We start from the raw sequence: 25,208 nt of genomic DNA, 5'->3' as shown, positions 1-25,208 counted from the left end.
ACTGCCAAACCAGCTCCTCCTTGGATCGGAAACAAGCATCCTGGGACTGGTTTCTGGGTATCACCCTTCATCAGCCAGGTTAGCTTGAATCCAGTGGCACAGTGAGGACGGCACCCACGTCTGGGCATACCCTTCCCACTTAGGGAAACTTTAGCAACACAAAAGGATGCTGGAGGGAGCGCTGAACAATGCAAACACTCACTCCCAGTCACAGATCTGAGTTTAATCCAGCGTTCTTTTCCATACATGCCACCCCACTTTGGACTCAGCTATATGCAAAGCAGTCCTGACCCTGTCCTTCAAGGGAACAGTCCAGCCCGAACTGCCAAGCCAGGTCTTCCCTGGACCAGAAACAAGCATCCTGGGACCGGTTTCTGGGTATCAGCCTTCATCAGCCAGGCTAGCTTGAATTCAGTGGCACAGTGAGCACGGGACCCACGTCTGGGCATACCCTTCCCACTTAGGGCAATTTTAGCATCACAAAAGGATGATGGACGGAGTGCTGAACAATGCAAACACTCATCCGCAGTCACAGATCTGGGTTTAATCCATAGTTCTTTTACTCACCATGCCACTCCGGTTTGGACCAAGCTATATGCAAATCAGTCTTGATCCTGTTCCTCAAGGGAACTGTCCAGCCCGAACTGCCAAGCCAGGTCTTCCCTGGACTGGAAACAAGCATCCTGGGACCAGTTTATGGGTATCACCCTTCATCAGCCAGGCTAGCTTGAAGCTAGTGGCACAGTGAGCACGGGACCCACGTCTGGGCATACCCTTCCCACTTAGGGCAACTTTAGCAACACAACAGGATAATGGACGGAGTGCTGAACAATGCAAACACTCACCCCCAGTCACAGATCTGGGTTTAATCCATCGTTCTTTTACTCACCATGCCACCCTGTTTGGACCCAGCTACATACAAATCAGTCTTGACCCTGTTCCTCAAGGGAACAGTCCAGCCCGAACTGCCAAGCCAGGTCCTCCCTGGACCAGAAACAAGCATCCTGGGACCGGTTTCTAGGTATCACCCTTCATCAGCCAGGCTAGCTTGAATCCAGTGGCCAGATAAGCACGGGACCCATGTCTGGGCATACCCTTCCCAATTAGGGCAACTTTAGCAACACAAGAGGATGATGGACGGAGTGCCTAACAATGCAAACACTCACCCCCAGCCACAGATCTGGGTTTAATCCACCGTTCTATTACACACCATGCCACCCCAGTTTGCACCCAGCTATATGCAAATCAGTCTCGACCCTGTTCCTCAAGGGAAGATTCCAGCCCAAACTGCCAAGCCAGGTCCTCCCTGGACCGGAAACAAGCACCCTGGGACCGGTTTCTGGGTATCACCCTTCATAAGCCAGGTTAGCTTGAATCCAGTGGCACAGTGAGCACGGGACCCACGCCTGGGCATACCCTTCCCACTTAGGGCAACTTTAGCAACACAAAAGGATGATGGACGGAGTGCTCAGCAATGCAAACACTCACCCCCAGTCACAGATTTAAGATTAATCCATCGTTCTTTTGCTCACCATGCCACCCCAGTTTGGACCCAGGTATATGCAAATCAGTCTTGACCCTGTTCCTCAAGGGAACAGTCCAGCCCAAACTGCCAAACCAGGTCCTCCCTGGACCGGAAAGAAGCATCCTGGGACCGGTTTCTGGGTATCACCCTTCATCAGTCAGGCTAGCTTGAATCTAGTGGCACAGTGAGCACGGGACCCACGTCTGGGCATACCCTTCCCACTTAGGGCAACTTTAGCAACACAACAGGATAATGGACGGAGTGCTGGACAATGCAAACACTCACCCCCAGTCACAGATCTGGGTTTAATCCATAGTTCTTTTACTCACCATGCCACTCCGGTTTGGACCCAGCTATATGCAAATCAGTCTTGATCCTGTTCCTCAAGGGAACTGTCCAGCCCGAACTGCCAAGCCAGGTCCTCCCTGGACTGGAAACAAGCATCCTGGAACCAGTTTATGGGTATCACCCTTCATCAGCCAGGCTAGCTTGAATCTAGTGGCACAGTGAGCACGGGACCCACGTCTGGGCATACCCTTCCCACTTAGGGCAACTTTAGCAACACAACAGGATAATGGACGGAGTGCTGAACAATGCAAACACTCACCCCCAGTCACAGATCTGGGTTTAATCCATTCTTCTTTTGCTCATCATGCCACCCCAGTTTGGACCCAGCTTTGTGCAAATCAGTCTTGACCCTGTTCCTCAAGGGAACAGTCCAGCTCGAACTGCCAAGCCAGGTCCTCCTTGGATCGGAAACAAGCATCCTGGGACTGGTTTCTGGGTATCACCCTTCATCAGCCAGGTTAGCTTGAATCCAGTGGCACAGTGAGGACGGCACCCACGTCTGGGCATACCCTTCCCACTTAGGGAAACTTTAGCAACACAAAAGGATGCTGGATGGAGCGCTGAACAATGCAAACACTCACTCCCAGTCACAGATCTGAGTTTAATCCAGCGTTCTTTTCCATACATGCCACCCCACTTTGGACTCAGCTATATGCAAAGCAGTCCTGACCCTGTCCTTCAAGGGAACAGTCCAGCCCGAACTGCCAAGCCAGGTCTTCCCTGGACCAGAAACAAGAATCCTGGGACCGGGTTCTGGGTATCGTCCTTCATCAGCCAGGCTAGCTTGAATTCAGTGGCACAGTGAGCACGGGACCCACGTCTGGGCATACCCTTCCCACTTAGGGCAATTTTAGCATCACAAAAGGATGATGGACGGAGTGCTGAACAATGCAAACACTCACTCCCCAGTCACAGATCTGGGTTTAATCCATCGTTCTTTTACTCACCATGCCACCCTGTTTGGACCCAGCTACATACAAATCAGTCTTGACCCTGTTCCTCAAGGGAACAGTCCAGCCCGAACTGCCAGGCCAGGTCCTCCCTGGACCAGAAACAAGCATCCTGGGACCAGTTTCCAGGTATCACCCTTCATCAGCCAGGCTAGCTTGAATCCAGTGGCCAGATAAGCACGGGACCCATGTCTGGGCATACCCTTCCCAATTAGGGCAACTTTAGCAACACAAGAGGATGATGGACGGAGTGCCAAACAATGCAAACACTCACCCCCAGCCACAGATCTGGGTTTAATCCACCGTTCTATTACACACCATGCCACCCCAGTTTGCACCCAGCTATATGCAAATCAGTCTCGACCCTGTTCCTCAAGGGAAGATTCCAGCCCAAACTGCCAAGCCAGGTCCTCCCTGGACCGGAAACAAGCACCCTGGGACCGGTTTCTGGGTATCACCCTTCATAAGCCAGGTTAGCTTGAATCCAGTGGCACAGTGAGCACGGGACCCACGCCTGGGCATACCCTTCCCACTTAGGGCAACTTTAGCAACACAAAAGGATGATGGACGGAGTGCTCAGCAATGCAAACACTCACCCCCAGTCACAGATCTAAGATTAATCCATCGTTCTTTTGCTCACCATGCCACCCCAGTTTGGACCCAGGTATATGCAAATCAGTCTTGACCCTGTTCCTCAAGGGAACAGTCCAGCCCAAACTGCCAAACCAGGTCCTCCCTGGACCGGAAAGAAGCATCCTGGGACCGGTTTCTGGGTATCACCCTTCATCAGTCAGGCTAGCTTGAATCCAGTGGTACAGTGAGCACGGGGCCCACGTCTGGGCATACCCTTCCCACTTAGGGCAACTTTAGCAACACAAAGGGATGATGGACGGAGTGCTGAACAATGCAAACACTCTCCCCCAGTCACAGATCTGGGTTTAATCCATCGTTCTTTTGCTCACCATGACACCCCAGTTTGCACCCAGCTATATACAAATCAGTCTTGACCCTGTTCCTCAAGGGAAGAGTCCAGCCCAACCTGCCAAGCCAGGTCCTCCCTGGACCGGAAACAAGCATCCTGGGACCTGTTTCGGGGTATCAACCTTCATCAGCCAGGCTAGCTTGAGTCCAGTGGCACAGTGAGCAGGGGACCCACGTCTGGGCATACCCTTCCCACTTAGGGCAACTTTAGCAACACAAAGGGATGATGGACGGAGTGCTGAACAATGCAAACACTCTCCCCCAGTCACAGATCTGGGTTTAATCCATCGTTCTTTTGCTCACCATGACACCCCAGTTTGCACCCAGCTATATGCAAATCAGTCTTGACCCTGTTCCTCAAGGGAACTGTCCAGCCCGAACTGCCAAGCCAGGTCCTCCCTGGACTGGAAACAAGCATCCTGGAACCAGTTTATGGGTATCACCCTTCATCAGCCAGGCTAGCTTGAATCTAGTGGCACAGTGAGCACGGCACCCACGTCTGGGCATACCCTTCCCACTTAGGGCAACTTTAGCAACACAAAAGGATGCTGGATGGAGCGCTGAACAATGCAAACACTCACTCCCAGTCACAGATCTGAGTTTAATCCAGCGTTCTTTTCCATACATGCCACCCCACTTTGGACTCAGCTATATGCAAAGCAGTCCTGACCCTGTCCTTCAAGGGAAGAGTCCAGCCCGAACTGCCAAACCAGGTCTTCTCTGGACCAGAAACAAGAATCCTGGGACCGGTTTCTGGGTATCAGCCTTCATCAGCCAGGCTAGCTTGAATTCAGTGGCACAGTGAGCACGGGACCCACGTCTGGGCATACCCTTCCCACTTAGGGCAACTTTAGCATCACAAAAGGATGATGGACGGAGTGCTGAACAATGCAAACACTCACTTCCCAGTCACAGATCTGGGTTTAATCCATCGTTCTTTTACTCACCATGTCACCCTGTTTGGACCCAGCTACATACAAATCAGTCTTGACTCTGTTCCTCAAGGGAACAGTCCAGCCCGAACTGCCAAGCCAGGTCCTCCCTGGACCAGAAACAAGCATCCTGGGACTGGTTTCTGGGTATCACCCTTCATCAGCCAGGCTAGCTTGAATCCAGTGGCCAGATAAGCACGGGACCCATGTCTGGGCATACCCTTCCCAATTAGGGCAACTTTAGCAACACAAGAGGATGATGGACGGAGTGCCAAACAATGCAAACACTCACCCCCAGCCACAGATCTGGGTTTAATCCACCGTTCTTTTACAGACCATGCCACCCCAGTTTGCACCCAGCTATATGCAAATCAGTCTCGACCCTGTTCCTCAAGGGAACTGTCCAGCCCGAACTGCCAAGCCAGGTCCTCCCTGGACCGGAAACAAGCATCCTGGGACCAGTTTATGGGTATCACCCTTCATCAGTCAGGCTAGCTTGAATCCAGTGATACAGTGAGCACGGGGCCCACGTCTGGGCATACCCTTCCCACTTAGGGCAACTTTAGCAACACAAAAGGATGATGGACGGAGTGCTGAACAATGCAATCACTCACTCCCAGTACCAGATCTGGGTTTAATCCATCGTTCTTTTGCTCACCATGCCACCCCAGTTTGCACCCAGCTATATGCAAATCAGTCTTGACCCTGTTCCTCAAGGGAAGAGTCCAGCCCGAACTCCCAAGCCAGGTCCTCCCTGGACAGCAAACAAGCATCCTGGGACCGGTCTCTGGGAATCACCCTTCATCAGCCAGGCTAGCTTGAATCCAGTGGCACAGTGAGCACGGACCCATATCTGGGCAAAACCTTCCCACTTAGGGCACCTTTAGCAACACAAAAGGATGATGGACGGAGTGCTGAACAATGCAAACACTCATCCCCAGTCACAGATCGGGGTTTAATCCATCATTCTTTTAATCACCATGCCACTCCAGTTTGGACCCAGCTATATGCAAATCAGTCTTGACTCTGTTCCTCAAGGGAACAGTCCACCCCGAACTGTCAAGCCAGGTCCTCCCTGGACCGGAAACAAGCACCCTGGGACTGGTTTCTGGGTATCACCCTTCATCAGCCAGGCTAGCTTGAATCCAGTGGCACATTGAGCACGGGACCCATGTCTGGGCAAAACCTTCCCACTTAGGGCACCTTTAGCAACACAAAAGGATGATAGAAGGAGTGCTGAACAATGCAAACACTCTCCCCCAGTCACAGATCTGGGATTAATCCATCGTTCTTTTCCTCACCATGCCACCCCAGTTTGCACCAGCAATATGCAAATCAGTCTTGACCCTGTTCCTCAAGGGAAGAGTCCAGCCCGAACTGACAAGCCAGGTCCTCCCTGGACCGGAAACAAGCATCCTGGGACCGGTTCCTGGGTATCACCCTTCATCAGCAAGACTAGCTTGAATCTAGTGGCACAGTGAGCACGGGACCCACGTCTGGGCATACCCTTCCCACTTAGGGCACCTTTAGCAACACAACAGGATAATGGACGGAGTGCTGAACAATGCAAACACTCACCCCCAGTCACAGATCTGGGTTTAATCCATAGTTCTTTTACTCACCATGCCACCCCAGTTTGCACCCAGCTATATGCAAATCAGTCTTGACCCTGTTCCTCAAGGGAAGAGTCCAGCCCGAACTGCCAAGCCAGGTCCTCCCTGGACCGGAAACAAGCATCCTGGGACCGGTTTCTGGGTATCACCCTTCATCAGCCAGGCTAGTTTGAATCCAGTGGCACAGTGAGGACGGCACCCACGTCTGGGCACACCCTTCCCACTTAGGGCAACTTTAGCAACACAAAAGGAAGGTGGATGGAGTGCTGAACAATGCAAACACTCACTCCCATTCACAGATCTGGGTTTAATCCAGCATACTTTTGCATACATGCCACCCCAGTTTGGACTCAGCTATATGCAAATCAGTTCTGACCCTGTCCTTCAAGGGAACAGTCCAGCCCGAACTGCCAAGCCAGGTCTTCCCTGGACCAGAAACAAGCATCCTGGGACCGGTTTCTGGGTATCACCCTTCATCAGCCAGGCTACCTTGAATTCAGTGGCACAGTGAGCACGGGACCCACGTCTGGGCATACCCTTCCCACTTAGGGCACCTTTAGCAACACAAAAGGATGATGGACGGAGTGCTGAACAATGCAAACACTCATCCCCAGTCACAGATCTGGGTTTAATCCATCGTTCTTTTGCTCACCATGCCACCCCAGTTTGCACCCAGCTATATGCAAATCAGTCTTGACCCTGTTCCTCAAGGGAAGAGTCCAGCCCGAACTGCCAAGCCAGGTCCTCCCTGGACCGGAAACAAGCATCCTGGGACCAGTTTCTGGGTATCACCCTTCATCAGCCAGGTTAGCTTGAAGCCAGTGGCACAGTGAGCACAGGACCCAAGTCTGGGCATACCATTCCCACTTAGGGCAACTTTAGCAACACAACAGGATAATGAACGGAGTGCTGAACAATGCAAACACTCACCCCCAGTCACAGATCTGGGTTTAATCGATCGTTCTTTTGCTCACCATGCCACCCCAGTTTGCACCCAGCCATATGCAAATCAGTCTTGACCCTGTTCCTCAAGGGAACAGTCCAACCTGAACTGACAAGCCATGTCCTCCCTGGACCGGAAACAAGCATCCTGGGACCGGTTTCTGGGTATCACCTTTCATCAGCCAGGCTAGCTTGAATCCAGTGGCACAGTGAGGACGGCACCCACGTCTGGGCACACCCTTCCGACTTAGGGCAACTTTAGCAACACAAAAGGAAGGTGGATGGAGTGCTGAACAATGCAAACACTCACTCCCAGTCACAGATCTGGGTTTAATTCAGCATACGTTTGCATACATGCCACCCCAGTTTGGACTCAGCTATATGCAAATCAGTTCTGACCCTGTCCTTCAAGGGAACAGTCCAGCCCGAACTGCCAAGCCAGGTCTTCCCTGGACCAGAAACAAGCATCCTGGGACCGGTTTCTGGGTATCACCCTTCATCAGCCAGGCTACCTTGAATTCAGTGGCACAGTGAGCACGGGACCCACGTCTGGGCATACCCTTCCCACTTAGGGCAACTTCAGCAACACAAAAGGATGATGGACGGAGTGCTGAACAATGCAAACACTCACCCCCCCAGTCACAGATCTGGGTTTAATCCATCATTCTTTTGCTCACCATGCCACCCCTGTTTGGACCCAGCTATATACAAATCAGTCTTCACTCTGTTCCTCAAGGGAACAGTCCAGCTAGAACTGCCAAGCGAGGTTCTCCCTGGACCGGAAACAATCATCCTTGGACCAGTTTCTGGGTATCACCCTTCATCAGCCAGGTTAGCTTCAATCCAGTGGCACAGAAAGCACAGGACCCACGTCTGGGCATACCCTTCCCACTTAGGGCAGCTTTAGCAACACAAAAGGATGATGGACGAAGTGCTGAACAATACAAACACTCACCCCCAGTCACAGATCTGGGTTTAATCGATCGTTCTTTTGCTCACCATGCCACTCCAGATTGGACCCAGCTACATGCAAGTCAGTCTTGACCCTGTTCCTCAAGGGAACAGTCCAGCCCACACTGCCAAGCCAGGTCCTCCCTGGACTGGAAACAGGCATCCTGGGACAGGTTACTGGGTATCACCCTTCATCAGCCAGGCTAGCTTGAATGCAGAGAAACAAGCATCCTGGGACCGGTTTCTGGGTATCACCCTTCATCAGCCAGGCTAGCTTGAATCTAGTGGCACAGTGAACACGGGACCCACGTCTGGGCATACCCTTCCCACTTAGGGCAACTTTAGCAACACAAAAGGATGATGGACGGAGTGCTGATCAATGCAAAAACTCACCCCTAGTCACAGACCTGGGTTTAATCCATCGTTCTTTTGCTCACATACCACACCAATTTCGACCCAGCTATATGCAAATTGTAGGAAAGTACCATCTTGCCTGGCATGTTACCCCCATCTTTCACTGTATATATGTTGTTTTAGTTGTATGTGTCACTGGGACTCTGGTAACCCAGGGCCCCAGTGCTCATAAGTGTGCCTGAATGTGTTACCTGTGTAGTGACTAACTGTCTCACTGAGGCTCTGCTAATCAGAACCTCAGTGGTTATGCTCTCTCATTTCTTTCCAAATTGTCACTAACAGGCTAGTGACCATTTTTACCAATTTACATTGGCTTACTGGAACACCCTTATAATTCCCTAGTATATGGTACTGAGGTACCCAGGGTATTGGGGTTCCAGGAGATCCCTATGGGCTGCAGCATTTCTTTTGCCACCCATAGGGAGCTCTGACAATTCTTACACAGGCCTGCCACTGCAGCCTGAGTGAAATAACGTCCACGTTATTTCACAGCCATTTTACACTGCACTTAAGTAACTTATAAGTCACCTATATGTCTAACCTTTACCTGGTAAAGGTTAGGTGCAAAGTTACTTAGTGTGAGGGCACCCTGGCACTAGCCAAGGTGCCCCCACATTGTTCAGAGCCAATTCCCTGAACTTTGTGAGTGCGGGGACACCATTACACGCGTGCACTACATATAGGTCACTACCTATATGTAGCTTCACAATGGTAACTCCGAATATGGCCATGTAACATGTCTATGATCATGGAATTGCCCCCTCTATGCCATCCTGGCATAGTTGGCACAATCCCATGATCCCAGTGGTCTGTAGCACAGACCCTGGTACTGCCAAACCGCCCTTCCTGGGGTTTCACTGCAGCTGCTGCTGCTGCCAACCCCTCAGACAGGCATCTGCCCTCCTGGGGTCCAGCCAGGCCTGGCCCAGGATGGCAGAACAAAGAACTTCCTCTGAGAGAGGGTGTGACACCCTCTCCCTTTGGAAAATGGTGTGAAGGCAGGGGAGGAGTAGCCTCCCCCAGCCTCTGGAAATGCTTTGTTGGGCACAGATGTGCCCAATTCTGCATAAGCCAGTCTACACCGGTTCAGGGGACCCCTTAGCCCTGCTCTGGCGCGAAACTGGACAAAGGAAAGGGGAGTGACCACTCCCCTGACCTGCACCTCCCCTGGGAGGTGTCCAGAGCTCCTCCAGTGTGCTCCAGACCTCTGCCATCTTGGAAACAGAGGTGCTGCTGGCACACTGGACTGCTCTGAGTGGCCAGTGCCACCAGGTGACATCAGAGACTCCTTGTGATAGGCTCCTTCAGGTGTTGCTAGCCTATCCTCTCTCCTAGGTAGCCAAACCCTCTTTTCTGGCTATTTAGGGTCTCTGTCTCTGGGGAAACTTTAGATAACGAATGCAAGAGCTCAGCCGAGTTCCTCTGCATCTCTCTCTTCACCTTCTGATAAGGAATCGACTGCTGACCGCGCTGGAAGCCTGCAAAACTGCAACAAAGTAGCTAAGACGACTACTGCAACTCTGTAACGCTGATCCTGCCGCCTTCTCGACTGTTTTCCTGCTTGTGCATGCTGTTGGGGTAGTCTGCCTCCTCTCTGCACCAGAAGCTCCGAAGAAATCTCCTGTGGGTCGACGGAATCTTCCCCCTGCAACCGCAGGCACCAAAAAGCTTCATTACCGGTCCCTTGGGTCTCCTCTCAGCACGACGAGCGAGGTCCCTTGAATCCAGCGACTCTGTCCAAGTGACCCCCACAGTCCAGTGACTCTTCAGTCCAAGTTTGGTGGAGGTAAGTCCTTGCCTCACCTCGCTGGGCTGCATTGCTGGGAACCGCAACTTTTGCAGCTACTCCGGCCCCTGTGCACTTCCGTTGGAAATCCTTTGTGCACAGCCAAGCCTGGGTCCACGGCACTCTAACCTGCATTGCACGACGTTCTAAGTTGGTCTCCGGCGACGTGGGACTCCTTTGTGCGACTTCGGGTGAGCACCGTTTCACACATCCTCGTAGTGCCTGTTTCTGGCACTTCTCCGGATGCTACCTGCTGCTGAGAGGGCTCCTTGTCTTGCTCGACGTCACCTCTCTCTCCTGGTCCAATTTGCGACCTCCTGGTCCCTCCAGGACCACAGCAGCATCCAAAAACGCTAACCGCAGGATTTGCAGCTACCAAGGCTTGTTGGCGTTCTTTCGGCGGGAAAACACTTCCACACGACTCTCCACGGCTAGTGGGATCCGTCCACCAAAGGGGAAGTCTCTAGCCCTTTTCGTTCCTGCAGAAACTTCAGCTTCTTCTGTCCAGTAGAAGCTTCTTTGCACCCGCAGCTGGCATTTCCTGGGCATCTGCCCATCTCCGACTTGCTTGTGACTTTTGGACTTGGTCCCCTTGTTCCACAGGTACCCTAGATTGGAAATCCACAGTTGTTGCATTGTTGGTTTGTGTCTTTCCTGCATTATTCCTCTAACACGACTTCTTTGTCCTTAGGGGAACTTTAGTGCACTTTGCACTCACTTTTCAGGGTCTTGGGGAGGGTTATTTTTCTAACTCTCACTATTTTCTAATAGTCCCAGCGACCCTCTACAAGGTCACATAGGTTTGGGGTCCATTCGTGGTTCGCATTCCACTTTTGGAGTATATGGTTTGTGTTGCCCCTATCCCTATGTTTCCTCATTGCATCCTATTGTAACTATACATTGTTTGCACTGTTTTCTAAGACTATACTGCATATTTTTGCAATTGTGTATATATATCTTGTGTATATTTCCTATCCTCTCACTGAGGGTACACTCTAAGATACTTTGGCATATTGTCATAAAAATAAAGTACCTTTATTTTTAGTATAACTGTGTATTGTGTTTTCTTATGATATTGTGCATATGACACTAAGTGGTACTGTAGTAGCTTCACACGTCTCCTAGTTCAGCATAAGCTGCTCTGCTAAGCTACCATTATCTATCAGCCTAAGCTGCTAGACACCCTATACACTAATAAGGGATAACTGGGCCTGGTGCAAAGTGCAAGTACCCCTTGGTACTCACTACAAGCCAGTCCAGCCTCCTACACAAATCAGTCTTGTTCCTGTTCCTCAAGGGAACAGTAGAGCCCGAACTGCCAAGCCAGGTCCTCCCTGGACCGGAAACAGGCATCCTGGGACCAGTTTCTGGGTATCACCCTTCATCAGCCAGTCTAGCTTGATTCCAGTGGCACAGTGAGCACGGGACCCACGTCTGGGCATACCCTTCCCACTTAGGGCAACTTTAGCAACACAAAAGGATGATGGACGGAGTGCTGAACAATGCAAACACTCACCCCCAGTCACAGATCTGGGTTTAATCCATCATTCTTTTGCTCACCATTCCACCCCAGTTTGCACCCAGCTATATGCAAATCAGTCTTGACCCTGTTCCTCAAGGGAAGAGTCCAGCCCGAACTCCCAAGCCAGGTCCTCCCTGGACAGCAAACAAGCATCCTGGGACCGGTCTCTGGGAATCACCCTTCATCAGCCAGGCTAGCTTGAATCCAGTGGCACAGTGAGCACGGGACCCATATCTGGGCAAAACCTTCCCACTTAGGGCACCTTTAGCAACACAAAAGGATGATGGACGGAGTGCTGAACAATGCAAACACTCATCCCCAGTCACAGATCGGGGTTTAATCCATCATTCTTTTAATCACCATGCCACTCCAGTTTGGACCCAGCTATATGCAAATCAGTCTTGACTCTGTTCCTCAAGGGAACAGTCTAGCCCGAACTGCCAAGCCAGGTCCTCCCTGGACCGGAAACAAGCACCCTGGGACTGGTTTCTGGGTATCACCCTTCATCAGCCAGGCTAGCTTGAATCCAGTGGCACAGTGAGCACGGGACCCACGTCTGGGCAAAACCTTCCCACTTAGGGCACCTTTAGCAACACAAAAGGATGATAGAAGGAGTGCTGAACAATGCAAACACTCTCCCCCAGTCACAGATCTGGGATTAATCCATCGTTCTTTTGCTCACCATGCCACCCCAGTTTGCACCAGCAATATGCAAATCAGTCTTGTCCCTGTTCCTCAAGGGAAGAGTCCAGCCTGAACTGACAAGCCAGGTCCTCCCTGGACCGGAAACAAGCATCCTGGGACCGGTTCCTGGGTATCACCCTTCATCAGCAAGGCTAGCTTGAATCCAGTGAAACAGTGAGCACGGGACCCAAGTCTGGGCATACCCTTCCCTCTTAGGGCACCTTTAGCAACACAAAAGGGTGATGGACGGAGTGCTGAACAATGCAAACACTCATCCCCAGTCACAGATCTGGGTTTCATCCATAGTTCTTTTACTCACCATGCCACTCCGGTTTGGACCCAGCTATATGCAAATCAGTCTTGATCCTGTTCCTCAAGGGAACTGTCCAGCCCGAACTGCCAAGCCAGGTCCCCCCTGGACCGGAAACAAGCATCCTGGGACCAGTTTCTGGGTATCACCCTTCATCAGCCAGGCTAGCTTGAATCTAGTGGCACAGTGAGCACGGGACCCACGTCTGGTCATACCCTTCCCACTTAGGGCAACTTTAGCAACACAACAGGATAATGGACGGAGTGCTGAACAATGCAAACACTCACCCCCAGTCACAGATCTGGGTTTAATCCATCGTTCTTTTGCTCACCATGCCACCCCAGTTTGCACCCAGCTATATGCAAATCAGTCTTGACCCTGTTCCTCAAGGGAAGAGTCCAGCCCGAACTGCCAAGCCATGTCCTCCCTGGACCGGAAACAAGCATCCTGGGACCGGTTTCTGGGTATCACCCTTCATCAGCCAGGCTAGCTTGAATCCAGTGTCACAGTGAGGACGGCACCCACGTCTGGGCACACCCTTCCCACTTAGGGCAACTTTAGCAACACAAAAGGAAGGTGGATGGAGTGCTGAACAATGCAAACACTCACTCCCAGTCACAGATCTGGGTTTAATCCAACATACTTTTGCATACATGCCACCCCAGTTTGGACTCAGCTATATGCAAATCAGTTCTGACCCTGTCCTTCAAGGGAACAGTCCAGCCCGAACTGCCAAGCCAGGTCTTCCCTGGACCAGAAAAAAGCATCCTGGGACCGGTTCAAGCATCCCTGGACCAGAAACAAGCATCCTGGGACTGGTTTCTGGGTATCTCCCTTCATCAGCCAGGTTAGCTTGAATCCAGTGTCACAGTGAGCGCGGGACCCACGTTTGGGCATACCCTTCCCACTTAGGGTACTTATTGCAACACAAAAGGATGATGGACGGAGTGCTGAACAATGTAAACACTCATCCCCAGTCACAGATCTGGGTTTAATCCATCATTCTTTTACTCACCATGCCACTCAAGTTTGGACCCAGCTATAGGCAAATCAGTCTTGACTCTGTTCCTCAAGTGAACAGTCCAGCCCGAACTGCCAAGACAGGTCCTCCCTGGACCGGAAACAAGCATCCTGGGACCAGTTTCTGGGTATCACCCTTCATCAGCCAGGTTAGCTTGAAGCCAGTGGCACAGTGAGCACAGGACCCACGTCTGGGCATACCATTCCCACTTAGGGCAACTTTAGCAACACAACAGGATAATGGACGGAGTGCTGAACAATGCAAACACTCACCCCCAGTCACAGATCTGGGTTTAATCCATTGTTCTTTTGCTCACCATGCCACCCCAGTTTGCACCCAGCTATATGCAAATCAGTCTTGACCCTGTTCCTCAAGGGAAGAGTGTAGGAGGCTGGACTGGCTTGTAGTGAGTACCAAGGGGTACTTACACCTTGCACCAGGCCCAGGTATCCCTTATTAGTGTATAGGGGTGTCTAGCAGCTTAGGCTGATAGATAATGGTAGCATAGAGGGGGCAATTCCATGATCATAGACATGTTACATGGCCATATTCGGAGTTACCATTGTGAAGCTACACATAGGTAGTGATGGTGTCCCCGCACTCACAAACTCCGGGGAATTTGCCCTGAACCATGTGGGGGCACCTTGGCTAGTGCCAAGGTGCCCATACACTAAGTAACTTGGCGCCCAACCTTTACCAGGTAAAGGTTAGACATATAGGTGACTTATAAGTTACTTACGTGCAGTGGTAAACGGCTGTGAAATAACGTGGACGTTATTTCACTCAGGCTGCAGTGGCAGGCCTGTGTAAGAATTGTCAGAGCTCCCTATGGGTGGCAAAAGAAATGCTGCAGCCCATAGGGATTTCCTGGAACCCCGATACCCTGGGTACCTCAGTACCATATACTAGGGAATTATAAGGGTGTTCCAGTATGCCAATGTGAATTGGTGAAATTGGTCATTAGCCTGTTAGTGACAATTTGGAAAGAAATGAGAGAGCATAACCACTTAGGTTCTGGATAGCAGAGCCTCAGTGAGACAGTTAGTCATAACACAGGTAACACTTACAGGGCACACTTATGAGCACTGGGGCCCTGGCTGGCAGGGTTCCAGTGACACATACAACTAAAACAATATATATACAGTGAAAAATGGGGGTAACATGCTAGGCAAGATGGTACTTTCCTACAAAGAGTCCAGCCTGAACAGCCAAGCCAGGTCCTCCCTGGACAGGAAACAAGCATCCTGGGACCGGTTTCTGGGTATCACTCTTCATCAGCCAGGCTAGCTTGAATCCAGTGGCACAGTGAGCACGGGACCCATGTCTGGGCATACCCTGCCCACTTAAGGCACCTTTAGCAACACAAAAGGATGATGGTCGGAGTGCTGAACAATGCAAACACTCATCCCCAGTCACAGATCTGGGTTTAATCCATCGTTCTTTTGCTCACCATGCCACTCCAGTTTGGACCCAGCTATATGCAAATCAGTCTTGACCCTGTTCCTCAAGGGAACAGTCCAGCCCAAACTGCCAAGCCATGTCCTCCCTGGACCGGAAACAAGCATCCTGGGACCAGTTTCTGGGTATCACCCTTCATCAGCCAGGTTAGCTTGAAGCCTGTGGCACAGTAAGCACAGGACCCACGTCTGGGCATACCCTTACCACTTAGGGCAACTTTAGCAACACAACAGGATAATGGACGGAGTGCTGAACAATGCAAACACTCATCCCCAGTCACAGATCTGGGTTTAATCCATCGTTCTTTTGCTCACCATGCCACCCCAGTTTGGACCCAGCTACATGCAAATCAGTCTTGACCCTGTTCCTCAAGAGAACAGTCCAGCCCAAACTGCCAAGCCAGGTCTTCCCTGGACTGGAAACAGGCATCCTGGGACAGGTTTCTGGGTATCACCCTTCATCAGCCAGACTACCTTGAATGCAGGGAAACAAGCATCCTGGGACCGGTTTCTGGGAATCACCCTTCATCAGCCAGGCTAGCTTGAATCTAGTGGCACAGTGAGCACGGACCCATGTCTGGGCACACCCTTCCCAATTAGTGCAACTTTAGCAACACAAAAGGATGATGGACGGAGTGCTGAACAATGCAAACACTCACCCCCAGTCACAGACCTGGGTTTAATCCATCGTTCTTTTGCTCACATGCCACGCCAGTTTGGACCCAGCTATATGCAAATCAGTCTTGATCCGGTTCCTCAAGGGAACAGTCCAGCCCGAACTGCCAAGCCAGGTCCTCCCTGGACCGGAAACAAGTATCCTGGGACCAGTTTTTGGGAATCACCCTTCATCAGCCAGGCTAGCTTGAATCCAGTGGCACAGTGAGCACGGGACCTACGTCTGGGCATACCCTTCCCACTTAGGGCAACTTTAGCAACACAAAAGGATGATGGACGGAGTGCTGAACAATGCAAACACTCACCCCCAGTCACAGATCTGGGTTTAATCCATCGTTCTTTTGCTCACCATGCCATCCCAGTTTGCACCCAGCTATTTGCAAATCAGTCTTGGCCCTGTTCCTCAAGGGAAGAGTCCAGCCCGAACTGCCAAGCCCGGTCCTCCCTGGACCGGAAACAAGCATCCTGGGACCGGTTGTAGGAAAGTACCATCTTGCCTGGCATGTTACCCCCATTTTTTCACTGTATATATGTTGTTTTAGTTGTATGTGTCACTGGGACCCTGCCAGCCAGGGCCCCAGTGCTCATAAGTGTGCCTGAATGTGTTACCTGTGTTGTGACTAACTGTCTCACTGAGGCTCTGCTAATCAGAACCTCAGTGGTTATGCTCTCTCATTTCTTTCAAATTGTCACTAACAGGCTAGTGACCAATTTTACCAATTTACATTGGCTTACTGGAACACCCTTATAATTCCCTAGTATATGGTACTGAGGTACCCAGGGTATTCGGGTTCCAGGAGATCCCTATGGGCTGCAGCATTTGTTTTGCCACCCATAGGGAGCTCTGACAATTCTTACACAGGCCTGCCACTGCTGCCTGAGTGAAATGACGTCCACGTTATTTCACAGCCATTTTACACTGCACTTAAGTAACTTATAAGTCACCTATATGTCTAACCTTTACCTGGTAAAGGTTAGGTGCAAAGTTACTTAGTGTGAGGGCACCCTGGCACTAGCCAAGGTGCCCCCACATTGTTCATGGCCAATTCCCCGGACTTTGTGAGTGCAGGGACACCATTACAAGCGTGCACTACATATAGGTCACTACCTATATGTAGCTTCACAATGGTAACTCCGAATATGGCCATGTAACATGTCTATGATCATGGAATTGCCCCCTCTATGCCATCCTGGCATAGTTGGCACAATCCCATGATCCCAGTGGTCTGTAGCACAGACCCTGGTACTGCCAAACTGCCTTTCCTGGGGTTTCACTGCAGCTGCTGCTGCTGCCAACCCCCCAAACAGGTTTCTGCCCTCCTGGGGTCAAGCCAGGCTTGTCCCAGGATGGCACAAGAAAGGACTTCCTCAGAGAGAGGGTGTTACACCCTCTCCCTTTGGAAAATGGTGTGAAGGCAGGGGAGGAGTAGCCTCCCCCAGCCTCTGGAAATGCTTTCATGGGCACATTTGGTGCCCATTTCTGCATAAGCCAGTCTACACCGGTCCAGGGACCCCTTAGCCCTGCTCTGGCCCGAAACTGGACAAAGGAAAGGGGAGTGACCACTCCCCTGACCTGCACCTCCCCTGGGAGGTGTCCAGAGCTCCTCCAGTGTGCTCCAGACCTCTGCCATCTTGGAAACAGAGGTGCTGCTGGCACACTGGACTGCTCTGAGTGGCCGGTGCCACCAGGTGACGTCAGAGACTCCTTCTGGTAGGCTCCTTCAGGTGTTGCTAGCCTATCCTCTCTCCTAGGTAGCCAAACCCTGTTTTCTGGCTATTTAGGGTCTCTGTCTCTGGGGAAACTTTAGATAACGAATGCAAGAGCTCATCAGAGTTCCTCTGCATCTCTCTCTTCACCTTCTGCCAAGGAATCGACTGCTGACCGCGCTGGAAGCCTGCAAAACTGCAACAAGGTAGCTAAGACGACTACTGCAACTCTGTAACGCTGATCCTGCCGCCTTCTCGACTGTTTTCCTGGTGGTGCATGCTGTGGGGGTAGTCTGCCTCCTCTCTGCACTAGAAGCTCCGAAGAAATCTCCCGTGGGTCGACGGAATCTTCCCCCTGCAACCGCAGGCACCAAAGAACTGCATTACCGGTCCCTTGGGTCTCCTCTCAGCACAACGAGCGAGGTCCCTCGAATCCAGCAACTGTGTCCAAGTGACTCCCACTGTCCAGTGACTCTTCAGTCCAAGTTTGGTGGAGGTAAGTCCTTGCCTCCCCACGCCAGACTGCATTGCTGGGAACCGTGACTTTTGCAGGTACTCCGGTCTCTGTGCACTTCCGACGGAAATCCTTTGTGCACAGCCAAGCCTGAGTCCACGGCACTCTAACCTGCATTGCACGACTTTCTAAATTGGTCTCCGGCGACGTGGGACTCCTTTGTGTAACTTCGGGTGAGCACCATTTCATGCATCCTTGTAGTGCCTGTTTCAAGCACTTCTCTGGGTGCTACCTGCTCCTGAGAGGGTTCCTTGTCTTGCTTGACGTCTCCTCTGTCTCCTGACACAATTTGCGACATCCTGGTCCCTCCTGGGCCACAGCAGCATCCAAAAACACTAACTGCACGATTTGCAGCTAGCAAGGCTTGTTGGCGTTCTTTTGGCGGGAAAACACTTCTGTACGACTCTCCACGGCGTGCAGGATCTGTCTTCCAAAGGGGAAGTCTCTAGCCCTTGTCATTCCTGCAGAAACCTAAGATTCTTCTGTCCAGTAGAAGCTTCTTTGCACCCACAGCTGGCATTTCCTGGGCATCTGCCCATCTCCGACTTGCTTGTGACTTTTGGACTTGGTCCCCTTGTTCCATAGGTACCCTCGACTGGAAATCCATCATTGTTGCATTGCTGGTTTGTGTCTTTCCTGCAGAATTCCCCTATCACGACTTCTATGTCCTTTGGGGAACTTTAGTGCACTTTGCACTCACTTTTGAGGGTCTTGGGGTGGGCTATTTTTCTAACCCTCACTATTTTCTAATAGTCCCAGGGACCCTCTACAAGGTCACATAGGTTTGGGGTCCATTCGTGGTTCGCATTCCACTTTTGGAGTATATGGTTTGTGTTGCCCCTATCCCTATGTGTCCCCATTGCATCCTATTGTAACTATACATTGTTTGCACTGTTTTCTAAGACTATACTGCATATTTTTGGTATTGTGTACATATATCTTGTGTATATTTGCTATCCTCATACTGAGGGTACACTCTGAGATACTTTGGCATATTGTCATAAAAATAAAGTACCTCTATTTTTAGTATATCTGTGTATTGTGTTTTCTTATGATATTGTGCAAGTGACACTAGTGGTACTGTAGGAGCTTCACTCGTCTCCTAGTTCAGCCTAAGCTGCTCTGCTAAACTACCATTATCTATCACCCTATGCTGCTAGACACCCTATACACTAATAAGGGATAACTGGGCCTGGTGCAAGGTGCAAGTACCCCTTGGTACTCACTACAAGCCAGTCCAGCCTCCTACACCGGTTTCTGGGTATCACCCTTCATCAGCCAGGCTACCTTGAATTCAGTGGCACAGTGAGCACGGGACCCACGTCTGGGCATACCCTTCCCACTTAGGGCAACTTTAGCAACACAAAAGGATGATGGACGGAGTGCTGAACAATGCAAACACTCACCCCCCCAGTCACAGAGCTGGGTTTAATCCATCATTCTTTTGCTCACCATGCCACCCCTGTTTCGACCCAGCTACATACAAATCAGTCTTCACCCTGTTCCTCAAGGGAACAGTCCAGCCAGAACTGCCAAGCCAGGTTCTCCCTGGACCGGAAACAATCATCCTTGGACCAGTTTCTGGGTATCACCCTTCATCAGCCAGGTTAGCTTAAATTCATTGGCACAGAAAGCACGGGACCCACGTCTGGGATACCCTTCCCACTTAGGGCAGCTTTAGCAACACAAAAGGATGATGGACGGAGTGCTGAACAATGCAAATACTCACCCCCAGTCACAGATCTGGGTTTAATCGATCGTTCTTTTGCTCACCATGCCACTCCAGATTGGACCCAGCTACATGCAAGTCAGTCTTGACCCTGTTCCTCAAGGGAACAGTCCAGCCCAAACTGCCAAGCCAGGTCCTCCCTGGACTGGAAATAAGCATCCTGGGACAGGTTACTGGGTATCACCCTTCATCAGCCAGGCTAGCTTGAATGCAGGGAAACAAGCATCCTGGGACCGGTTTCTGGGTATCACCCTTCATCAGCCAGGCTAGCTTGAATCTAGTGGCACAGTGAACACGGGACCCACGTCTGGGCATACCCTTCCCACTTAGGGCAACTTTAGCAACACAAAAGGATGATGGACGGAGTGCTGAACAATGCAAACACTCACCCCCAGTCACAGACCTGGGTTTAATCCATCGTTCTTTTGCTCACATACCATGTCAGTTTGAACCCAGCTATATGCAAATCAGTCTTGATCCTGTTCCTCAAGGGAACAGTCCAGCCCGAACTGCCAAGCCAGGTCCTCCCTGTAGGAGGCTGGACTGGCTTGTAGTGAGTACCAAGGGGTACTTGCACCTTGCACCAGGCCCAGTTATCGCTTATTAGTGTATAGGGTATCTAGCAGCTTAGGCTGATAGATAATGGTAGCTTAGCAGAGCAGCTTAGGCTGAACTAGGAGACGTGTGAAGCTACTACAGTACCACTTAGTGTCATATGCACAATATCATAAGAAAACACAATACACAGTTATACTAAAAATAAAGGTACTTTATTTTTATGACAATATGCCAAAGTATCTTAGAGTGTACCCTCAGTGAGAGGATAGGAAATATACACAGGATATATATACACAATAGCAAAAATATGCAGTATAGTCTTAGAAAACAGTGCAAACAATGTATAGTTACAATAGGATGCAATGGGGAAACATAGGGATAGGGGCAACACAAACCATATACTCCAAAAGTGGAATGCGAACCACGAATGGACCCCAAACCTATGTGACCTTGTAGAGGGTCGCTGGGACTATTAGAAAATAGTGAGAGTTAGAAAAATAACCCTCCCCAAGACCCTGAAAAGTGAGTGCAAAGTGCACTAAAGTTCCCCTAAGGACAAAGAAGTCGTGTTAGAGGAATAATGCAGGAAAGACACAAACCAACAATGCAACAACTGTGGATTTCCAATCTAGGGTACCTGTGGAACAAGGGGACCAAGTCCAAAAGTCACAAGCAAGTCGGAGATGGGCAGATGCCCAGGAAATTCCAGCTGCGGGTGCAAAGAAGCTTCTACTGGACAGAAGAAGCTGAGGTTTCTGCAGGAACGAAAAGGGCTAGAGACTTCCCCTTTGGTGGACGGATCCCACTCGCCATTTAGAGTCGTGCAGAAGTGTTTTCCCGCCGAAAAAACGCCAACAAGCCTTGCTAGTTGCAAATCGTGCGGTTAGCGTTTTTGGACGATGCTGTGGCCCTGGAGGGACCAGGAGGTCGCAAATTGGACCAGGAGAGAGAGGGGACGTCGATCAAAACAAGGAGCCCTATCAGCAGCAGGTAGCACCCGAAGAAGTGCCAAAAACAGGCACTACGAGGATGCATGAAACGGTGCTCACCCGAAGTAGAACAAAGAAGTCCCACGTCGCCGGAGAACAACGTAGGAGGTCGTGCAATGCAGGTTAGAGTGCCGTGGACCCAGGCTGGACTGTGCACAAAGGATTTCCGCCGGAAGTGCACGGAGGCCAGAGTAGCTGCAAAAGTCGCGGTTCCCAGCAATGCAGTCTAGCGAAGTGAGGCAAGGACTTACCTCCACCAAACTTGAACTGAAGAGTCACTGGACTGTGGGGGCCACTTGGACAGAGTTGCTGGATTCGAGGGACTTCGCTCGTTGTGCTGAGAGGAGACCCAAGGGACCGGTAATTCAGCTTTTTGGTGCCTGCGGTTGCAGGGGGAAGATTCCGTCGACCCACTGGAGATTTCTTCGGAGCTTCTGGTGCGGAGAGGAGGCAGACTACCCCCACAGCATGCACAAACAGGAAAACAGTCGAGAAGGCGGCAGGATCAGCGTTACAGAGTTGCAGTAGTCGTCTTAGCTACTTTGTTGCAGTTTTGCAGGCTTCCAGCGCGGTCAGCAGTCGATTCCTTATCAGAAGGTGAAGAGAGAGATGCAGAGGAACTCGGCTGAGCTCTTGCATTCGTTATCTAAAGTTTCCCCAGAGACAGAGACCCTAAATAGCCAGAAAAGAGGGTTTGGCTACTTAGGAGAGAGGATAGGCTACTAACACCTGAAGGAGCCTATCAGAAGGAGTCTCTGACGTCACCTGGTGGCACTGGCCACTCAGAGCAGTCCAGTGTGCCAGCAGCACCTCTGTTTCCAAGATGGCAGAGGTCTGGAGCACACTGGAGGAGCTCTGGACACCTCCCAGGGGAGGTGCAGGTCAGGGGAGTGGTCACTCCCCTTTCCTTTGTCCAGTTTCGCGCCAGAGCAGGGCTAAGGGGTCTCCTGAACCGGTGTAGACTGGCTTATGCAGAATTGGGCACATCTGTGCCCAAGAAAGCATTTCCAGAGGCTGGGGGAGGCTACTCCTCCCCTGCCTTCACACCATTTTCCAAAGGGAGAGGGTGTCACACCCTGTCTCAGAGGAAGTTCTTTGTTCTGCCATCCTGGGCCAGGCCTGGCTGGACCCCAGGAGGGCAGATGCCTGTCTGAGGGGTTGGCAGCAGCAGCAGCTGCAGTGAAACCCCAGGAAGGGCAGTTTGGCAGTACCAGGGTCTGTGCTACAGACCACTGGGATCATGGGATTGTGCCAACTATGCCAGGATGGCATAGAGGGGGCAATTCCATGATCATAGACATGTTACATGGCCATATTCGGAGTTACCATTGTGAAGCTACATATAGGTAGTGACCTATATGTAGTGCACGCGTGTAATGGTGTCCCCGCACTCACAAAGTTCAGGGAATTGGCTCTGAACAATGTGGGGGCACCTTGGCTAGTGCCAGGGTGCCCTCACACTAAGTAACTTTGCACCTAACCTTTACCAGGTAAAGGTTAGACATATAGGTGACTTATAAGTTACTTAAGTGCAGTGTAAAATGGCTGTGAAATAACGTGGACGTTATTTCACTCAGGCTGCAGTGGCAGGCCTGTGTAAGAATTGTCAGAGCTCCCTATGGGTGGCAAAAGAAATGCTGCAGCCCATAGGGATCTCCTGGAACCCCAAAACCCTGGGTACCTCAGTACCATATACTAGGGAATTATAAGGGTGTTCCAGTAAGCCAATGTAAATTGGTAAAAATAGTCACTAGCCTGTTAGTGACAATTTGGAAAGAAATGAGAGAGCATTACCACTGAGGTTCTGATTAGCAGAGCCTCAGTGAGACAGTTAGTCACTACACAGGTAACACATTCAGGCACACTTATGAGCACTGGGGCCCTGGGTTACCAGGGTCCCAGTGACACATACAACTAAAACAACATATGTACAGTGAAAAATGGGGGTAACATGCCAGGCAAGATGGTACTTTCCTACACAACCCCCCCCCAAACGAAGGACAATAAGACTAGCCATGACCTGATGAGTCTTCATTGTCTAAGTGGAAATATCTGGAGAGTCCATCTGCATTGGAGTGGCTACTCCCAGGTCTATGTTCCACTGTATAGTCCATTCCCTGTAGGGATATGGACCACCTCAACAATTTAGGATTTTCACCTTTCATTAGTTTTAGCCAAAGTAGAGGTTTGTGGTCTGTCTGAACAATGAAGTGAGTGCCAAACAGGTATGGCCTCAACTTCTTCAGAGCCCAGACCACAGCAAAGGCCTCCCTCTCAATGGCAGACCAACGCTTTTCTCTAGGGGTCAACCTCCTACTAATAAAAGCAACAGGTTGATCCTGGCCCTCAGAATTAAGTTGTGATAGGACTGCCCCTACTCCTAATTCAGATGCATCAGTTTGGACATAGAATTTTTTAGAGTAACAAGGGCTTTTCAGGACAGGTGCAGAGCACATGGCCTGCTTTAGCTCCTCAAAAGCTTTCTGACAGTTTGCTGTCCATAATACCTTTTTAGGCATTTTCTTGGAAGTGAGGTCATTAAGAGGGGCTGCAATGGAGCCATAGTTCTTAATGAACCTCCTGTAATACCCAGTGAGGCCTAGGAAGGCTCTCACCTGAGTCTGAGTGGTAGGGGGAACCCAATCAATAATTGTTTGGATTTTCCCCTGAAGTGGTGCAATCTGTTCCCCACCAACAAGGTGTCCCAGATAAACCACCTTACCCTGCCCTATCTGGCACTTTGAAGCCTTGATAGTGTGGCCTGCCTTTTGCAGGGCCTCCAAAACTTTCCATAGGTGGACCAGGTGATCATCCCAGCTGGAGCTAAAGACAGCTATATCGTCCAAATATGCTGCACTGAAAGCTTCCAGCCCTTGCAGGACTGTGTTCACCAACCTCTGAAAAGTGGCAGGTGCATTTTTCAAACCAAAAGGCATTACAGTAAACTGGTAATGTCCTCCAATGGTTGAAAATGCAGTCTTAGGTTTAGCATCTTCTGACAATTTGATCTGCCAATACCCTGCAGTCAAATCAAAAGTGCTTAGATACTTGGCAGATGCCAGTGTATCTATGAGCTCATCTGCCCTGGGTATAGGGTGAGCATCTGTTTTGGTTAACAAGTTGAGACCTCTATAGTCTACACAAAACCGCATTTCCTTCTTTCCATCTTTGGAATGGGGTTTTGGTACCAGTACCACAGGAGAAGCCCATGGACTGTCAGAGTGCTCGACCACTCCTAGTTCTAACATTTTCTGGACCTCTTGCTTTATGCAGTCCCTGACATGGTCAGGCTGCCTATAGATCTTACTTTTGACAGGTAAACTGTCTCCAGTATCTATAGTGTGCTCACACCAAGAAGTGGTACCTGACACAGTAGAGAAGAGTTCAGAGAATTGATCTAGGAGGTTTATGCAATTGTCTTTCTGCTCAGCAGTAAGACAATCAGCCAAAACTACACCTTCCACCAGAGCATCTTGTTCTGTGGAAGAGAAGAGATCAGGTAGAGGATCACTGTCTTCTTCCTGTCCCTCATCTGTTGCCATGAGCAGGGTGAGATCAGCCCTGTCATAGTAGGGTTTCAGGCGGTTGACATGGAGCACC

The sequence above is a fragment of the Pleurodeles waltl genome, chromosome 5, assembly GCF_031143425.1.
Source record: "Pleurodeles waltl isolate 20211129_DDA chromosome 5, aPleWal1.hap1.20221129, whole genome shotgun sequence".
Classification (NCBI taxonomy): Eukaryota; Metazoa; Chordata; class Amphibia; order Caudata; family Salamandridae; genus Pleurodeles; species Pleurodeles waltl.
This window is presented reverse-complemented; position numbering follows the sequence as displayed.